Consider the following 18,516-nt stretch of genomic DNA (forward strand, 5'->3'; position numbering starts at 1 on the left):
TATCAATCAGTGTGGTTATTAAGCAAGCTATTCGTTGCACAGTTTGTTATTGTGAAGTATTTTAATAAAGGCCATTTTGCATTATTACAAATTGGAGTTATTTATTCAACAGTTTAGTGATTCGAACTTAGCAGAGGATTGCAAACAAGAGGATTTGCAAACAAATTCGTTACAATATAATACTTTTACCAGCGCAATGAAACTAAGTATACAGATGCCCAACATCGATATTATATAAATGGAGAAAAGTGGGAAGTACTGGAAGCTATAACGTGGTACCTCACATACCAAGTTTTGTTTCCATAACACATGTCCTGAAGTTAAATTAACTTGACAACGCTGGTATTGCTTAAGTCATAGTTTAAACGAGAGTTGGAGTGTATGACGGTTGTGGCATCTCCCATACATTATCAAGTTTCCGTAAGCAAATATCTTTTCCAAAAAGCAGTGTGTACTCCCAGAATTATAATAGTGGGACATATATAACCTTATAAATGCCTTATAAAGTGTGCAAGCGTATAAATTTATCTAGCGCGTAAACGAGCTGTCAAATTTTATATGAAAAATCATTTACACAATTTGTATAAATTTACGCGCACATTTCTTTGTGTAAACGCGGTAAACTCAAAGGAATGCAACCTTGCAGACATTACAGCAGGCATTTTCATCAGAAATCTCCAACATCAGCAAGTCACTTACAAGTATATCTTAGTAAAGGCGTTTTAGTTTTGATTTTTTACTTAATTTTGCCACTTTTTAATTTGTATAACAATCAAAAAAATTTGTTGGCCATAATACAGCTGATACAAAATTAAGTTTATCAAGAATATTACTAGGTACGTTCATATAACAGCGTGCGTAAATAGATATAATTTTACACCTTATAAGTTTATATGCTTCCATGAGTCCCCCTAATATCATAACTTTGTATATATTTTTTTTTTCTCGGGCATTGTTGCAGCGCACTGCCCTCAAGTGGCCAGATGAAACCAGGCTAACCGTCTTAATTTTTTTTTTATTAATACATAATTTTTTATTTTTATTCTAATTTTATTTATGTTTGTAATTTATAATTTAAATTTTTACAATTGTTATCGAGTCTTTGAGAGGCAGTGGCTTCAGTGGCTCAGCTACAGAGAAACTCATCAGCTGAGAAATATAGATATATTAGAAAAGAAGGAACCGTTTTTTTCATGGCAAACGATGAGTCCGAAATGTCGATTATTCTCGTCAGAGAGATAGTCTTCACACAAACACAGAAAAGGTTCGTTTAGTTGCAAATTGGTTCTGCACTGTTTATGAATTGTAGGTCTATAAAGCCTTGAAACTCGGCACGGAACATTCCAGTTAACTTCGTTCAAAAGAAATGGGCTTGAAATCGATCCATTTAATAGTTTAGTCAAAAATGTTATACCTAATATTTCTCTACGACTTGCAATGGAAGGTATTAAAGAGTGTTTTAAAAGGGAGTGGGCAATAATTCTATAGGTGGACGCCTTATCGAGATATCGCTATAAAAGTAGGCCAGGGGTGACTCCAGAATTTGTTTGACGATATGGGTATCAAATTAAAGGTATTAATGAGAGCTTTAAAATGAAGTGACCCTAAGTTGTATATGTGAAGGCATTTTCGAGACATCGACCAAAATGTGGACCAGTGTGATCCAGAACATCATCTGTCGGGTACCGATAATTTATTTATATATATAATACCACAAACAGTATTCCTGCCAAAATTCCAAGGGCCCTACAGAACTTTTTCATTTAATTTTACTTAATATGATAGGTGACACACCCACTTTACAAAGTTTTTTCTAAAGTTATATTTTGCGTCCAAAAAACAATCCAATTATCATGTTTCATCTCTTTTTTCATATCTGGTATAGAATTATGGAGCTTTTTTATTTTTCGTGATTTTCGATATCGAAAAAGTGGGCGTGGTCATAGTCGGATTTCGGCCATTTTTTACGCCAAGATAAATTGATTTCAGTTAAGTACGTGAACTAAGTTTAGTAAAGATATATCGATTTTTGCTCAAGTTATCGTGTTAAGGGCCAAGCGGAAGGACAGACGGTCGACTGTGTATAAAAACTGGGCGTGGCTTCAACCGATTTCGCCCATTTTCACAGAAAACAGTTATCGTCATAGAATCTATGCCCCACCAAGGATTGGTAAATTTTTGTTCGACTTATGGCATTAAAAGTATCCTAGACGAATTCAATAAAAAAGGGCGGAGCCACTCCCATTTTGAAATTTTCTTTTATTTTTGTATTTTGCTGCACCATATCATTACTGGAGTTTAATGTTGACATAATTTACTTATATACTTTAAAAATATTGGATTTTTTCTTAAAATTTGACTTTAAAATTTTTTTTTTTGAAGTTCGTCATCCGATTTTGCAAATTTTTATTTGGCACACATACAGGAATAGGAGTAACGTTCCTGCCAAACTCCATCATGATATTTTCAACGGCTGCCAAATTACAGGTTGCAAAACTTTTAAATTACCTTCTTTTAAAATTTGGTGGTGTTAAGCCCATTGTCCAAAATTTTACTAATTTTCTATTCTGTGGCTTAAGGTCAACGCACCTACCAACTCTGAAAGCTTTATCCGCCTTAGTAATGAATTACCGTAGTTTTTCGGTTTTTCGAAATTTTCAATATCGATAAAGTGGGCGTTATTATAGTCCAATTTCGTTCATTTTAAAGAGCGATCTGAGATGAGTGCCCAGGAATCTACATACCAAATTTCATCAAGATACCTCAAAATTGACTCACGTTATCGTGTTTACGGACGGACGTACATGGCTAAATAAATTTCTTATTTCGCCCAAATCATTTTGATATATAGAAGTCTATATCTATCTCGATTAGTTTATGCCGTTAAGGATTACCGTTATGCGAACAAAATTAATATAATTTGTGAGCTCTGCTCATCTGAGTATAAAACCTGTTTTTGAAATGATTCTAGCCTATTCGCATGAACTTATAAGGCGGATTCCAAACTATCGATCCATATGCTAGTATCTACTATCAAAGGGTTTTTGTAACATAAACCTTAAACTCTTTTGACCGTCTTTTCACAAATGCTTAAACTCTTCTCGCTTTATTAACTGTGGCATTATTATGAGGGTTGAAACTAAGTTTGCACTTCAGTGCAACTCCGAAGTAAACAAAAACATCAAAGCTTTCCAGAGTTTGGCTATTAATTGTGTAAGAAGCTGGCTGTACGTTCCCATGTGAAAAGCACATAATACGTAATACCAAAGATATTTCAACTAAACTTTATCGCTTGGTTTAGCCTAATTTAGCAGGTTATTCGCCGATTTCAAGAAAATTGATTCATCGTTACGTAGGTTGAAAATTTTCTAAAAAAAGCTGAAATACCAAAAACGAGACATCCTTATAAGCAGTTGGGCCAGGCTTGGTGCTACTCCACACAACCGCCGTGTTGTACAAAAGATTAGAATATATGGAACAGAGGTGTGGCGCATCTCAAATTAATAAAAATCGGCATGTCCCATGTCTAGATATACCTATGCAACCTTCAATTTTGATCTCAGTCATCTAATTTATTGGATTGGTTGAATTTTCGACCTTGGGCGATGCTATTATAAATAAAGTTTTTAATTTTTAATATTTTTCTGTATAATGTAATTGTTTATACTTTTAGCTTTATGAGCGCTATAGAAAATATAAATTTTATTAAAATAAAATCCATCTAAATTCAAAATTCACACGCTTCGTGTTAAAAAAAGTATAATAATAGATAGTAAATAAACTTACTAAATTTGCATACGAATATTAATTCATACTGCACAAAAACAACTAGTCCGATTTTAGCATTAACCTTAATATATATGTTATCATGCTAACTAAGCATCAGTTCACCTCCTTTATTGCCCTTGAATATATGCAAAAATGTGTCAGATTACTTAATATGTGGATGGTTTAGCTTCAAAAATCGTACTTTATTTTCGGATGTTGTTTTTTGTTGTTTTAGCGATCAAGACATTTGGGGAGTGTTATCGATGATTATTGTCATTTACCGCATATATGTAGATTCGGCACGTTCCGGTAACAAGCATCACTAAGGTACAAGTCCGAACATCTCGGGAACTATTCAATATGACCACATTAAACCTTTCATTCCGCTTTTTTATCCCCGAATTCCATGACGAATATGGGGTCGCCAGAGCATTTTCTGCTTAAATTGTGTATGGTACCTTAATATTTTTTTTTTTTTATTTTTTTTTACAGGATTCTCTTCGCGTAGGTGAGGTTGACAACTGTATTGCGAAAGCTGTTAATTGCGCTTATCAAACCCTTGAATGCCTTCTTTTTGGAGGTCACAATAGGTTCTGCCACTTTTATTTACTGCTTTGGCAACCGAAGATATAAACAGTGCTTTGGAACTTCCAGTTCTAAAGTCAAATTCAAGAAAATACCAACGTATATTGATTGTCTTCTGAATGCTCAGTGTAATAAATGATAGCACCACATCTTCTCTCTTCTACTATATATTTGTGAAAGTATGTCTGTATGTATGTTTGGACTTGCAGCGTAAACCGCAAAATGGAATCGAACGAAATTTTGCCATGACATACCCTGAGTGCGTCAATCTATGGTAGGCTATATAAAAAAAGTTTTCGACAAGGGAGCGTGGCACCTCCCATACAACTGGAATTTTTCGTAGTCAATATATCTGAAAGTATTAAGGCTAGACGACTGAAATTAGGTTAGGAGGTACATAAGACTAATCCCTACCCCCTCGGTAAAAATTGGGATAGCGAAAAAGGGGCGAGGCATCTCCCATACAATGGGGGTTGGAATTAGTCTAATATATTAGTCTATATAGTACTGCTTTTATTTATACCCGAACGACGTCGGGTATTAGTATTATATATTTACCAAATGTGTATATTTTTAATGGTACACCACTGCGTATACGCAACTTTTGAAAAAATAAGCACTTGATTTAATTATAAAACGCATCAAAAGTGAAAACGTACTACAACCTCAATATTCATATGTATGTATTTAGTAGAAAATAAGGGGAAGCTGAAACAAAATTTTCCAATGAAATGCGTTTCCCAGGAACTCAATATAATTTTCCAAGAAAAGTTAAATTGGGCTGAGGCAATTGAGAGCGCTCAGAATCACTTCGGCAAAACTTGAACCGGTTCATGAACTGATTTGTGGGTTCCCCTGAACCACCGAACCGGTTTGGTTTAATTGTGAACCGTTTTATACTAAATAGTTAATTACCAATGTGTTATCAAATGGCAAATTCAGATAAACGTAACCTTGGGATTGAATTTCTTTTCAAATGCTAGAAACTATTATCGGGGCTTTCAAAATGTCTCCAAAAGGGTAGCTTGGGATTGAATTTCTTTTAAAATATTATATGTTATTTTCGGAGCTTTCAAAATATTTCCAAAGGGACTATCATGATTATCATCTTAATATCATCGCAGTAGGCTAAACCTAAGCAAGATGGTTTGGCTAGCTGTTAGATTGCAAAAAACTTATACAAAGCTCCTGTTGACCGAAGAACATAGTGGTCACAAATGCAACGAGACTCAAAGCTTCGAAGCCAGCTTGGCTGCATGAGACCATATAACCATAGTAGTATAGTGTCGAAAATCTTCTGACGAACAGACTACTGGATTCCGTACCTGCGCATCGATGGAAAGCTTATAGCCTAGATAGAGGTGGAGGCTTGACCTCCAATTTGTGTAGAGGTGAAATTTTTGTTTTTTGTTGATAATAGTTTGTTCTACACGATTTTACTCTTCTTTGCTGTTTATGTTTTGAAATAGTCTGCTTAGCTGTTTACCGGAATTTTTTTCCTACATTCTTCAAGCTCACGAATTTTATGACTGTTTGTTTTTATTCAAGTTTTGTTATTTTTTTATTCCGCTCTTTTTGTAACTGCTTTTAGCTTTGCAATCGCTACTTTACTTAATATATTAGTTTTTATTTTTTTGTTTGTCGTAGTCATTCGCACAAATCGCATGGTAATAAATTTGTTGAATAATATTTTCAGACTGTGGCGTCATAGCAATGATAAACTGCAGATGATATATTATTGCATACATATTATAATAAATGGTAACTTTGTATACGTAATTTGAACGGTATATATCAAGTTGTATATAGAAGGTGAATAAACAATAATCAAATGTACACATACAAATTTGTATAGAAAAAACCATCGCAGAAAAAATTTATAAATTATGTGAGCGGCAGCTATAAACAAAGCTCACAAAGCATCTCTACTGATGGAGCAAATTATTCGTTAACATACGAGGAATTAAAGACTTTTTTTATTATTTAGGGACAGGGACTAGAACAGCGAATGGGACTGAGACTGCGACTAGGACTGGGACAGCGGCTGGGACTGAGACCGTGACTGGAGAAGAATAAAGGTAACTAGAGGGAAGAGGAAAAACGGGGAAAGGTATAGTTTAAGCGGATAATAAGTGGAGAAAAACACGGAGAGGGAGAATGAGAACCAAAGAATATAATATAATATGAGTGTAAGGAAAAGGGGGAGAAGGGGTGGGAGATTAAGGTATGCTGCTTGCAGCAAGCAAAAAACATGTTTATCTTGTCCTGTTAATTGAATAATTTGAAAATTAGTACGAAACCAACGGGAATTTAAAAATGTATTCATTAATTTCAAACTATAGTAATTCAAACCTTACAGACTTAAAAACTAAGTAACTCTGTTGATCTCTAAACTAAGTAAAACCATTGTGTAGACTAGAAAAAAGAAGTAAGGAAGTCTTAGTCCGAGTGAAACCGCACATTACATACCCAGCTATATACTTGAAATGCTGTTGTTGTTTGTTTTGTGTGCTTAATAGTGGTACAAGGCTGTGCAATAATACATACACATATGGCTCTATTTTGAACTAATCTTTCTTCGAGTTATGGCACCCGAAAACAGAAGATTGCTTAGTCATAAAAGGGGCGGTGCCACGTCCATTTTTTTAAATTTAAAGGTTTTCCTATTTATTGGTATAAATCCACTTGAGAAATGAAATACCATTGATATAAAGCTCTTTTTTGCAAAGACATAGCTTATTTTATTCGTCCACGACCCATCTAAAAATATTTTATATAAAAGTGGGCGTGGTCCTTAACTGATTTCGTTAAATTTTCCTCAAAGCATTCCTTATTGTAAAGGAAACTTCTCTGCCGAATTTTGTTACGATACGGTTTTTAATTTGTGATTAATAATATATGTAAAATTGATTTTATCACAAATGGGCGGTTCTACGCCCATTTTAAAAAGAGTCTCAATATCAGTCCACAAGTCAAATTTCAACATTCTAGGTGTATTATTTACTAAATTATCAGGTTTTTTGTGTTTTCCATAATGTTATATATATATAAAAAGTGGGCGTGGTTATCATTCGATTTCGCTCATTTTCAACACGAATCTATTCTTAGTCCGAAGAAGCTCGTGTACCAAATTTCGTGAAGATATATCAATATTTACTCAAGTTATCTTTTTAACGGACAGACGGACGGACGGACATGGCTCAATCAAATTTTTTTTCGATAATGTTGATTTTGATAAATGGAAGTTTATATCTATATCGATTCCCTTATACCTGTACAACCAACCGTTATCCAATCAAAGTTATAATACCCTGTGTACAAGTACAGCTGGGTATAAATATTTTACCTTTAATGCATTTATAACGAAATTTTTAAATAGTCCCTATAAACTTATTTTTGGCAGTGTATTTGTAACGAAGCACACAATGTCGTCCATGATTGCTTTATTTGATAAATTCGGCTATGTGGATATTGCTTAGAATACATATAGACCTATCCGCATACGTCTATTAATGTTGTTAGTAAATAATTGAAAACGAAAATATATGTACATATAAATATGTTCTCAAATATACATGCGCATTTCTTAGTAATTTTCCCGCTTATATAATCATTTGAATAATGATACTAATTTTTTCCATATATTCTGCTGCTATTGACATATTTATGACGCTATAGGTGGCAATCTAGCTGGATTCACATATATAAGCGCAGCTGTCATAGCTGGATAAACTGTGTGTATTTGGCTTAAAATAATATTCGAATATGACACCATGAATTATAGTTAGGTACTTAAGCTATGTTTATTTACACAAAGACGTAATGCTTATTTGTGTACTCGCTTTGTGCTTTCATTTTCTACAACACATTTGTCAGTTAGAGTTATATGCTTGAAAATTGCTTCATAGCTTTACTGGATTATCAAAACTTTAGCGATTGTCATGTGAGGCTTTTTTGAACAGAAGCAACTTAAGGAAAGCTAAGTTCGGGTGTAACCGAACAGTGCATACTCAGCTGCCAAATTACAGCTTGCAAAACTTTTAAATTACCTTCTTTTAAAAGTGGGCAGTGCCACGCCCATTGGACAAAATTTTACAAATTTTCTATTCTGCGTTACAAGTACAACCCACCTACGAAGTTACATCACTTTATCCGTCTTTGGTAATGAATTATCTCACTTTTTCGGTTTTTCGAAATTTTCGATATCGAAAAAGTGGGCGTGGTTATAGTCCGATTTCATTCATTTTAAATAGCGATCTGAGATGAATGCTCAGGAACTTACGTACCAAATTTCATTCAGAGACTTCAAAATTTACTCAAGTTATCGTGTTTACGGGCAGACGGAGGGACATGGCTAAATGAATTTCTTGAACAAAGAACCTTAATAGTACAGTTGGTTAAAATTAACTAACCCGGCACTCACTCATTATACTCAGTTGAGCAGAGCTCGCAGAGTATATTAACTTTGATTGCATAACGGTTGTTTGTACAGGTATAAAGGAATCGAGATAGATATAGACTTCCTTATATCAAAATCATCAGTATCGAAAAAAAATTCGATTGAGCAATGTCCGTCCGTCCGTCCGTCCGTCCGTCCCTTAACACGATAACTTGAGTAAATTTTGAGGTATCTTGATGAAATTTGGTATGTAGGTTCCTGAGCACTCATCTCAGATCGCTATTTAAAATGAACGATATCGGACTATAACCACGCCCACTTTTTCGATATCGAAAATTTCGAAAAATCGAAAAAGTGCGATAATTCATTACAAAAGACAGATAAAGTGACGAAGCTTGGTATGTGAGTTGAACCTGTGACGCAGAATAGAAAATTGGTAAAGTTTTGGACAATGGGCGTGGTACCGCCCACTTTTAAAAGAAGGTAATTTAAAATTTTTGCAAGCTGTAATTTGGCAGTCGTTTGAAGATATCATGATGAAAGTTGGCAGGAACGTTACTCCAATGACTATATGTACGCTTTATAAAAATAAGCAAAATCGGAGAAGGACCGCGCCCACATTTAAAAAAAAATTTTTTTAAAGTAAAATTTTAACAAAAAATTTAATATCTTTACAGTATATAAGTAAATTATGTCAACATTCAACACCAGTAATGATATGGTGCAACAAAATACAAAAATAAAAGAAAATTTCAAAATGGGCGTGGCTCCGCCCTTTTTCATTCAATTGGTCTAGGACACTTTTAACGCCATAAGTCGAACAAAAATTAACCAATCCTTTTGAAATTTGGTAGGGGCATAGATTTTATGACGTTAACTGTTGTCTGTGAAAATGGGCGAAATCGATTGATGCCACGCCCAGTTTTTATACACAGTCGTCCGTCTGTCCTTCCACATGGCCATTAACACGATAACTTGAGCAAAATTCGACATATATTTAATGAACTTAGTTCCCGTGCTTACTTGAACTCACTTTATCTTGGTATGAAAAATGAACGAAATCCGACTATGACCACGCCCACTTTTTCGATATCGAAAAATGAAAAAATGCCATAATCCTATACCAAATACGAAAAAAGGGATGAAACATGGTAAGGTAAAAATAAAATGGTTGTGACACCTACCATATTAAGTAGAAGAAAATGAAAAAGTTCTGCAGGGCGAAATAAAAAACCCTTAAAATCTTGGCAGGTATTACATATATAAATAAATTAGCGGTATCCAACAGATAATGTTCTGGGTCACCCCGGTCCACATTTTGGTCGATATCTGGAAAACGCCTTCGCATATACAACTACCACCACTACCGTTTAAAACTCTCATTAATACCTTTAATTTGATACCCATATCGGGCAAACAAAGTCTAGAGTCACCCCTGCCCAACCTTTATGGCGATATCTCGAAACGGCTTCCACCTATGGAACTAAGGATTACTCCCTTTTAAAATACTCATTAACACATTTCTTTTGATACCCATATTGTACAAACAAATTCTAGGGTCACCCTTGCTCCACCTTTATAGCGATATCTCGAAACGGCGTTCACCTATGGAACTAGGGATTACTCCCTTTTAAAATACTCATTAACACCTTTTTTTTGATACCCATATTGTAGATACCAACAAATTCTAGGGTCACCCCTGGTCCACCCTTATGGCGTTATCTCGAAAATGCGACCACCTATTCAACAACCACCACTCCCTTTTAAAATCCTCATTAATACCTTTAATTTGATACCCATATCGTACAAACACATTCTAGAGTCACCCCTGGTCCACCTTTGTGGCGATATTTCGAAACAGGGTCCACCTATATAACTAAGGCCCACTCCGTTTTAAAATACTCATTAACACCTTTCGTTTGATGCCCATATTGTACAAACAAATTCTAGGGTCACCCCTGGTCTACCTTTATGGAGATATATCGAAAAGGCGTCCACCTATAGAACTAAGGCCAATCCTTTTTAAAATACTCATTAAGACCTTTCATTTGATACCCATATCGTACAAACGCATTCTAGGATCACCCCTGGTCCACCTTTATGGCTATATCCCTAAATGGCGTCCACCTATAGAACTATGGCCTACTTCCTCATAAAATACTCTTTAATGCCTTTCGTTTGATACACATGTCATACAAACACATTCCAGGATTTCCCTCGGTTCATTTTCCTACATGATTATTTTCCCTTATGTTGTCTCCATAGCTCTCAACTGAGTATGTAATGTTCGGCTACACCCGAACTTAACCTTCCTTACTTGTTTTTTATTAATTTCAACGCATGAACAAAAGATGTAAAGACTAACTAAAACAATCAATAAACCAATAATATAATTTCTTAGGTTACTTTCCCAGTAAGCTCATAATGGAACTTAGGTTAGGTTAGATATTAAATGCCCTGATAGGGGAAGCTCAGTTGGGCAACATGAAAGTCTGTTGTTATACCACATACAATAAAAAAACGGTGAAGTAGCTACTTCTACTTAGAGAATCGTTGCGCAGCAGCGATAAAGTTCCGATCGATACCGATCTCAACCTTGGGTATATCCTCCGGAGATACAAGTGAGTCGTGACTGAATTACTTTCGCAAAATTCTGGAAAAAGCTGGGCAAGCAAGCATAAAGTTATTCGATGATGCCAAATCATCATCCTCCGTATAGCTACAACAGGATGGGGTTTCCATTATATCAAGACATACCGCATGGATTCCGCAGGACAGAGCAATGCCAAAATCCCAATAACCATTGATAGGTGAGCCTTAGTGTACTCAATTATTTTTGCAGACTTCCTTCCATTCACTACCTGCCAGAAAGATCTTGCTACCCTGCCAGAGGTGGCACATCGAGGCCCATCTTTGCAGGAGCAAACCACAGGTGGCCAGCGGAATTCGGAAATCTCAAAAGTCCTCTCCATGCGGTTCAGTTGTACCAATGCGTGCTAGGAGATCCACTTGACTGTTGAACGGGATATCACTATGCCCCGGGACCCAGATATTCTTAATCATAAAATAGTTCGATGCAATCGCAAGCAATGTCAGGTACTCCCAGACCACCCTCAATCGAACTGTAGTTAAACTCGAGGCCTTTATAGCCGCTTGGCTATCAGAGTAGCTGTTAAATAACCTAACCGTAGTAACACTGGATAGCATATCATCCATCGCATCCTTAATCACTGCAACTTCCTAAAGTTGCGGCTTACATTTAGCTCTTGACAAACTTTCTGTCCACCTTCGACCAATCCATGAACAAGTTAACTGGTCCCCTGCCCCAGATGAGTCCTGTTGCCCATTCGTGGGGGTGAAGGTTGTAAGAAGAAAAGTAAGATGATACCGGAACTTAACTTAATATATAATTTTATTTTCATACTTGGTTTTATAACTTGAAGTAAATGTACTGTTGGAATATTTGTCCCTTTAAGTCCCTTTAAGCCCAGTTGACCTTATGGCCCATTTGACCTCATGAACCATTTAACCTTATGCACATTTTACCTTCTGACCCATTTTAGTGGTCAAAAGGTAAATTGACCTTATAGTTGATGTTATGTCAGTCTACCCTAGTATTTCTGCAGAAATGTTTTTTTGTTTTAAATAATCGAATTGTTATCTTAATATATAAAAAACACGTGTCACAGAATTGAGGCCAAAGTGTGTACTTTGATCTAACTTGAAAATAGGATAGGTTATATCTCAGTTTATAGTCGCAATATTATTTTATTGCAATTTTTTTTATTCGTTTATACGTAATATTAAAATGTTACGTATACGCAGTGGCACTCATATTTTCAGGTGGTGCGGATATACTTCCGTGTAATTGCTTGGTGTTTAATTAAACAACCTGCTTATCAATAAAAAATATTATAGCGATATCAAGTATAGCACATCACCAGGCCCGCCGAGAGGGGGGCAGGGGGTTTCTGAGGGGGCCCGCGACTTAGAGGTACTATGACATTTTTTTTTTAATACAGGAGAGTCTTTAGTTGTTCCATGTGCAATTTTTAAGCCGAATTTCAAAAGCAACGAAAATCTGCATTTCGTTTTAATATTATAGTGAAGCGTGAAAAATAAAAATCTATATATATAAGAAGAAAGACTAAAATGTGTGTTAGTTGGTCGCCTGTGTTTGAAGAGTTGCGTCGGTCGATTTTGTTCAAACTTTCACACAAGTTGCGTAACCCTCACGCGGTGGTTACTACAGTTACAGGGTCTCGAGATATAGGCCAAAACGTGGGCCAGTGAATGCCTAGACAGTGTTTATACAATATGGATATCAAATGAAAGCTGTTGATGAGTGCTTTGGTACAGAGTAATATATTATCCAGAGACGGACTGGGACTGGGATTAGGACTAGAACTTGGACTGACACTAGGAGTGGGACTGGGACTGAGACTCGGAGTGGGACTGGGACTGGGACTGGAATAAAATACATACCACCCACTGGGACAGGCAATAAGGGATGCAGAAGAATGAGAAGGAATTGAAAGAAGAGAAAATAGAGAAGCAGAAGGAGACTGAGAAAGAGATAGAATGAGACGAAGATGGAGATAGATGAAGCGGAAACGACGGAGGGAGGAGTGTATAAAAATATTAGGAAAAAGTGAAGAGGGGGGGGGGCAGAGTCAGATGGAAAAAGCTTATTAAAATGTATGCAGATAGGCCAAATTTAGGGCAGGACAACGTCTGCCGGTTGTTTTAATATGTTTATAAAAGGTTAACGACTTAATTTTTTTCACTTGTTCGCGTGGAAGACGAATGCGTTTAAGCTTCTCGCGTGGAAGACTAACGTAGTTCTTAAAGGAAAACCTTTGTTCACATTTGCGAAGAGCTGAAACGTGTTAGTTTTCCATGCGAAAAGCAGACACGTGGTTTTCTTCCACGCGATCAACGAATCCTGTAAGTCTTCCATGGAACCAACGATATATTGCTTATTTCCCATTCCCTGATGCATAGATTATAGGTTTTAATAAGTCTTCGTCGATATAATTAAAAAAATTTTTTTTTCAGATACTACTGTATATGAAGATAAATAAGAACCATTTAAGAGGTAAGATTGAACGCGTTTACATACACTTAAATTAGCTTCTTTTGCAAGTTTTTTTGATTTTTTTACTGTTTTTTGTGGGTTGGGTTAATAAATGCCTAATGCAACATAACTGCTGCCGTAAAAGCAACTGTTTGTTCATGGACTAAAAATTTGGAAACGTCGTCCACCCCGTGTACACTTTCGCATAATTTCAGGGTGGCGTTCCATATTTCTCGTTTTTTAAGGGATTTCTGTTGTTACTGCATTCAGGTCCCGCTTTTTTGCTCTAAGTATGACATTTACGAAGTTACTGAATGTTTTCCACTCTTCGGGACCACTCAGCATTTTTTCTGTAACATTATCAACAGCGACTTTCCCGGCTGGTTTATCGAGAAATTGTTGGTTCTGGCTCCATCGTGAGTATTTGAAGCATCGTCCTCGTCTGCATCGCGGTAAGCGCACTTTGCGTCTTCAACCTTTTTTATCCTGTGCAATTTTTTTGAAGTACCTGTGCGCGCAGAGCATTTGGGTAATGTAGTAATTTACCTTGGCAAAGCTATTGGTGCTCCATGTTTCAAGATCTGTTATTAATTTCTCTACCCATTTGCTTTGTTTTACATTTACCCAAGGTTCTAGCAAACAACTTAAAGTTTATTCCCTGCTACCTTTGATCTGCCTGCTTTTCTGCTTCGCATAACCTTCTACTTTTCAGCGGTTTTTGTTTCGCTAATCACTTGTACGGTTGTTCCTGATTCAGTGCGATAAGCGGAGACTACTCTGCAAGCTGTTTTTTTTTTGCTGCACATGTTTTAGAGACTTACAGCGATTCTTCTTACGAAGTGTGTTTGATCACAGTTCGGATAAGCATGGTAACGTGTTAAAGTTATTGCTTGCTGTAAAAGTCAAACTTTGAAATTTTAGAAAAAATAAAGATACACCTGTTATACAAATTCAAATTTTTATACGCATATATCCGCAACTACTTAATCAACATCAATGTGTGAAGCCTTGCTGAAAGAAGTGTGCACTGAAAGAATTCTATTATCGTATAAACTAATAATTTATAACTAAGATATTTAAAATAAAAAAATAAATGTAAGGCGCGATAACCTCCGAAGAGATCTAAGGCCGAGCTTCTCTTCCAATTTGCGTCGTGCTCCTCTTCATTTTCCCTCAAATTGGCCGCACGGGACCTACATGTTTTATGCCGACTCCGAACGGCATCTGCAAGGCAGATGAGTTTCCACTGAGAGCTTTTTATGGCAGAAATACACCCGGAGTGCTCGCAAAACACTGCCGAGGGGCGACCCTGCTTAGACAAATTTTCTTCTAATTGAAAAACCTTATTTCAAAAATTTTGATGTTGCTTTGCGCGGGGTGTGAACCCCTAAAGTTAAAGAGTTACGTCTAGTTAGTGACAGTTGGATTGGAGCATCACAACATTAACATATTGTTTTACAGAAGATTAGAATGGACAGAAAGGGGTTTGGTCCATCTCGAATTAAACAAAATGATTATGTTGTTGTTGCTGTTGTAGCAGCTAGGACACTCTAAGAAGGTTTTGAGGAGTGATATCGATGTTGATGGTCCTTTGCCGGGTGCAGATCCGGTACGTTCTGGTAACAAGCACCATTAAGGTACTAGCCCCACCATCTCGGGAGCGATTTTTTATGGCCATTCCGCCCTCCCATCACTTAGAACCATGAGGAAATTTGGGTCGGTATATCCTCGGCTGCTAAAGAAACAGTATTCGCCATGAATAGTTAAGGCTGAAAATTGGTATTTAAGTCGCCTCTTACGACAGTCATACCTGCCGTGGGTATATCCTAAGCTCTCTAACGCGGTGGAGGTAAACAAAATGTATATGTTCCTTGTCTATAAATCACCATACAGGGTTTAGTTCTCATATCCTTTATATAGTTATGTAATTGGGTAAGTCGAACTTTCGACACCTCCAAGATACAGGAATATTCTAAAAAATTAGTCCCAGTGCAAAATATGTCACATTTTCAAACAAGTAAACCAGAAATCAAAAGCCTAGAGTAAACTAAAATGCTCTGCCTAAAAATTATACATTTCCTTTCATTTTAAAATCGTTACACATACTCAAACGAATAAGCTAATTGATATTATACCAAATTATCTTCCAATTCATTTAAACAATAGAAATTTCAATCATAATTGAGACGAAAATCAAAAAATGTCTTTAAAGTTTAAGCATTAATAAATAAAAAGAGGATACAAAAATTTTAAGGACTACCTTTATGTAAATGGACCAAAAAATAGAAGGCAATTTTTCCTTTCATACAGACATAATCTTGTTGAATGTGGACTAAAAAACTTTAACAATAGCTCTTGTAAAAGAATTTTGGGATTTAAAACTATAAAGGTGGAGCGCAATCTTTCAATTTAAGGCAAACCATGTACTTGGGATTAACTAATTGATTATTTAAAATTTAAGCATGCGCTCTACTTTTATAATTTTAAATCCCAAAATTCTTTTACAAGAGCTATTGTTAAAGTTTTTTAGTCCAAATTCAATAAGATTATGTCTGTATTGAAGGAAAAATTGCCTTCTATTTTTTGGTCCATTTATATAAAGGTAGTTTTTAAAATTTTTTTATCCTCTTTTTATTTCCACTTTTTTAGTGCTGCCTACAAAAAGGCATTTGGAATTTTGGGTTCTGATTCACGGCCCAAGTTTCAAGTCTCTAGCTCACCGGGAAGTTACTTAAAAATCGATTGCAATATTCCCCTCGTTTTTCAAGGATTTGGAATTATCTTGACTAGCGCGCCAATTAGCGGAAATTTGTTTTCTATAAGTTGTATTGTTACTAGGCCTCTAACTAAGTGCCAAGTTTCAAGTCTCTAGGTAACCGGGAAATTTGTTAAAAATGGATTGAAAGATTCCCGAATCAAAACTAGTTCTCTTAATATGTCGAGCCATGCTCCACTAGCGAAATTTTTTTGATCAAATATTGCATTGTCACCGGGTCCTGACTAACGGCCCAAGTTTCACGTTTCTAGCTCACCGGGAAGTTACTTAAAAATCGATCGCAAGATTCCCCCCGTTTTTAAAGGATTTGCAGTTACCTTGACTAGCGCGTCACCTAGCAGAAATTTGTTTTCAATAAGTTGTATTGTCACCAGGCCTCTAACTAAGTGCCACGATTCAAGTCTCTAAGTAACCGGGAAGTTAGTTAAATATGGATTGAAAGATTCCAAAATCAAAATTAATTGTCTTAATATCTAGATCCATGTGCCACCTGGCGAAATTTTTTTGATCAAATATTGAATTGTCACCGGGCTCTGACCCACGGCCCAAGTTTCAGTTCTCCAGCTCACCGGGAAGTTACCTAAAATCGATCGCAAGTTTCGCTCCGTTTTTTCAGGGCTGTTCAGGGATTTTCGTTTATCTCGATTCATCTGCCACCTGGCGGCATTTTGTTTTCCACGAATTGTAGCTCAATCGACTCGCAAACTATGTGCGATATTGCAAGTTTCTAGGTAACCCGAAAGTTAGTTAAAAATAGATTGAAAGATTCCAAAATCAGAAATAATTTTCTTAATATTTTGATCCATGCGCCACTTAGCGAAATTTTTTTGATAAATTATGCATCGTCACCGGGTTCTGACACACGGCTCAAGTTTCATATCTCCAGCTCACCGGAAAGTTAATAAAAAATCGATTGCAAGATTCCCCTCATTTTTCAAGGATTTGTAGTTATCTCAATTAGCGTGCCACCTAGCGGAATTTTGTTTTATGTATATTGTATTATCACGAAGCCTCGAACTGTGTGCCAAGTTTCAAGTCTCTAGGTAATCGCGAAGTTAGTTAAAAATGGACTGAAAAATTCCCAAATCAAAATTAATTGTTTTAATATCTAGAACCATGCGCCTCCTAGCGAAATTTTTTTGATCAAATATTGCATTGTCACCGGGTTCTGACTCACAGCCCCAGTTTCAGGTCTGTAGCTCACCGGAAAGTTACTTCACAATCGATCGCAAGATTCCCTGCGTTTTTTCAGGGATTTTCAGGGATTTTCGTTTATCTCCATTCGTCTGCCACCTGGCTGCATTTTGTTTTCCACGAATTGTAGTGCCATGGACTCGCAAACTATGTGCTAAGTTTCAAGTCTCTGGATCACCGAGAAGTTAGTTAAAAGTCGATCGAAAAATTTCCATTTTAAAATTAATTTTCTGTGTATCTCGATCCGTACGCCACCTAGCGGATTTTGTTTTCACTTGCCTTGTAATGTCTCCCAGATCTGAACTATGCTCTGAGTATCAAGCGTCTAGCTCGACGGGAAGTTACCGAAAACGACTTTTCCGTGGGTCAAAAATTCGTATGGAATTGATGGGACAAACATGAAAGCGACTTAATATAAAGGTATAAAAAAACAAGCAATGAATTTGGGCCATTAGGTATATTCACTTTTGCCACCAAGCACACTCACACGTTGATAACCAAAAGTTAGCCTGCAAAAAATGTGACTAGTCTAGGATGAATCCAGAATGATCGCAAATGAGGAAGAGAGTGTTGATCTCTTTGTATGAGTTGAAGTGTCCCCTTTTGTTTGAGCATGTCCTATGAGGAGAATAATTGTACACATTTAAACCCAAAAGGGATCGATAGGGCCAATCCTCTTTGTACACATATGGAAACATATGCATACTAGTCCCTTTT

General features: G+C 36.2%; 1 protein-coding gene across 7 annotated transcripts in view; it reads left to right on the forward strand.

Annotated features, from left to right (window-relative positions):
* Nucleotides 1-18,516, forward strand: part of kek2 (kekkon 2) — an 894,871-nt gene that overhangs the window by 120,516 nt on the left and 755,839 nt on the right. For 6 of the 7 annotated variants that reach the window (XR_010949842.1, XR_010949841.1, XM_067767645.1 and 3 more), the window contains exon 2: nt 13,811-13,850. The exons of the other annotated variant lie outside the window; for it this stretch is intronic. The gene's annotated coding sequence lies outside the window, so the exon portion shown is untranslated. The remainder of the gene's footprint in view (nt 1-13,810; nt 13,851-18,516) is intronic. 7 annotated transcript variants of the gene reach the window in all.

The sequence above is a fragment of the Eurosta solidaginis genome, chromosome 2 (genome assembly GCF_040869045.1).
Source record: "Eurosta solidaginis isolate ZX-2024a chromosome 2, ASM4086904v1, whole genome shotgun sequence".
NCBI classification, from domain to species: domain Eukaryota; kingdom Metazoa; phylum Arthropoda; class Insecta; order Diptera; family Tephritidae; genus Eurosta; species Eurosta solidaginis.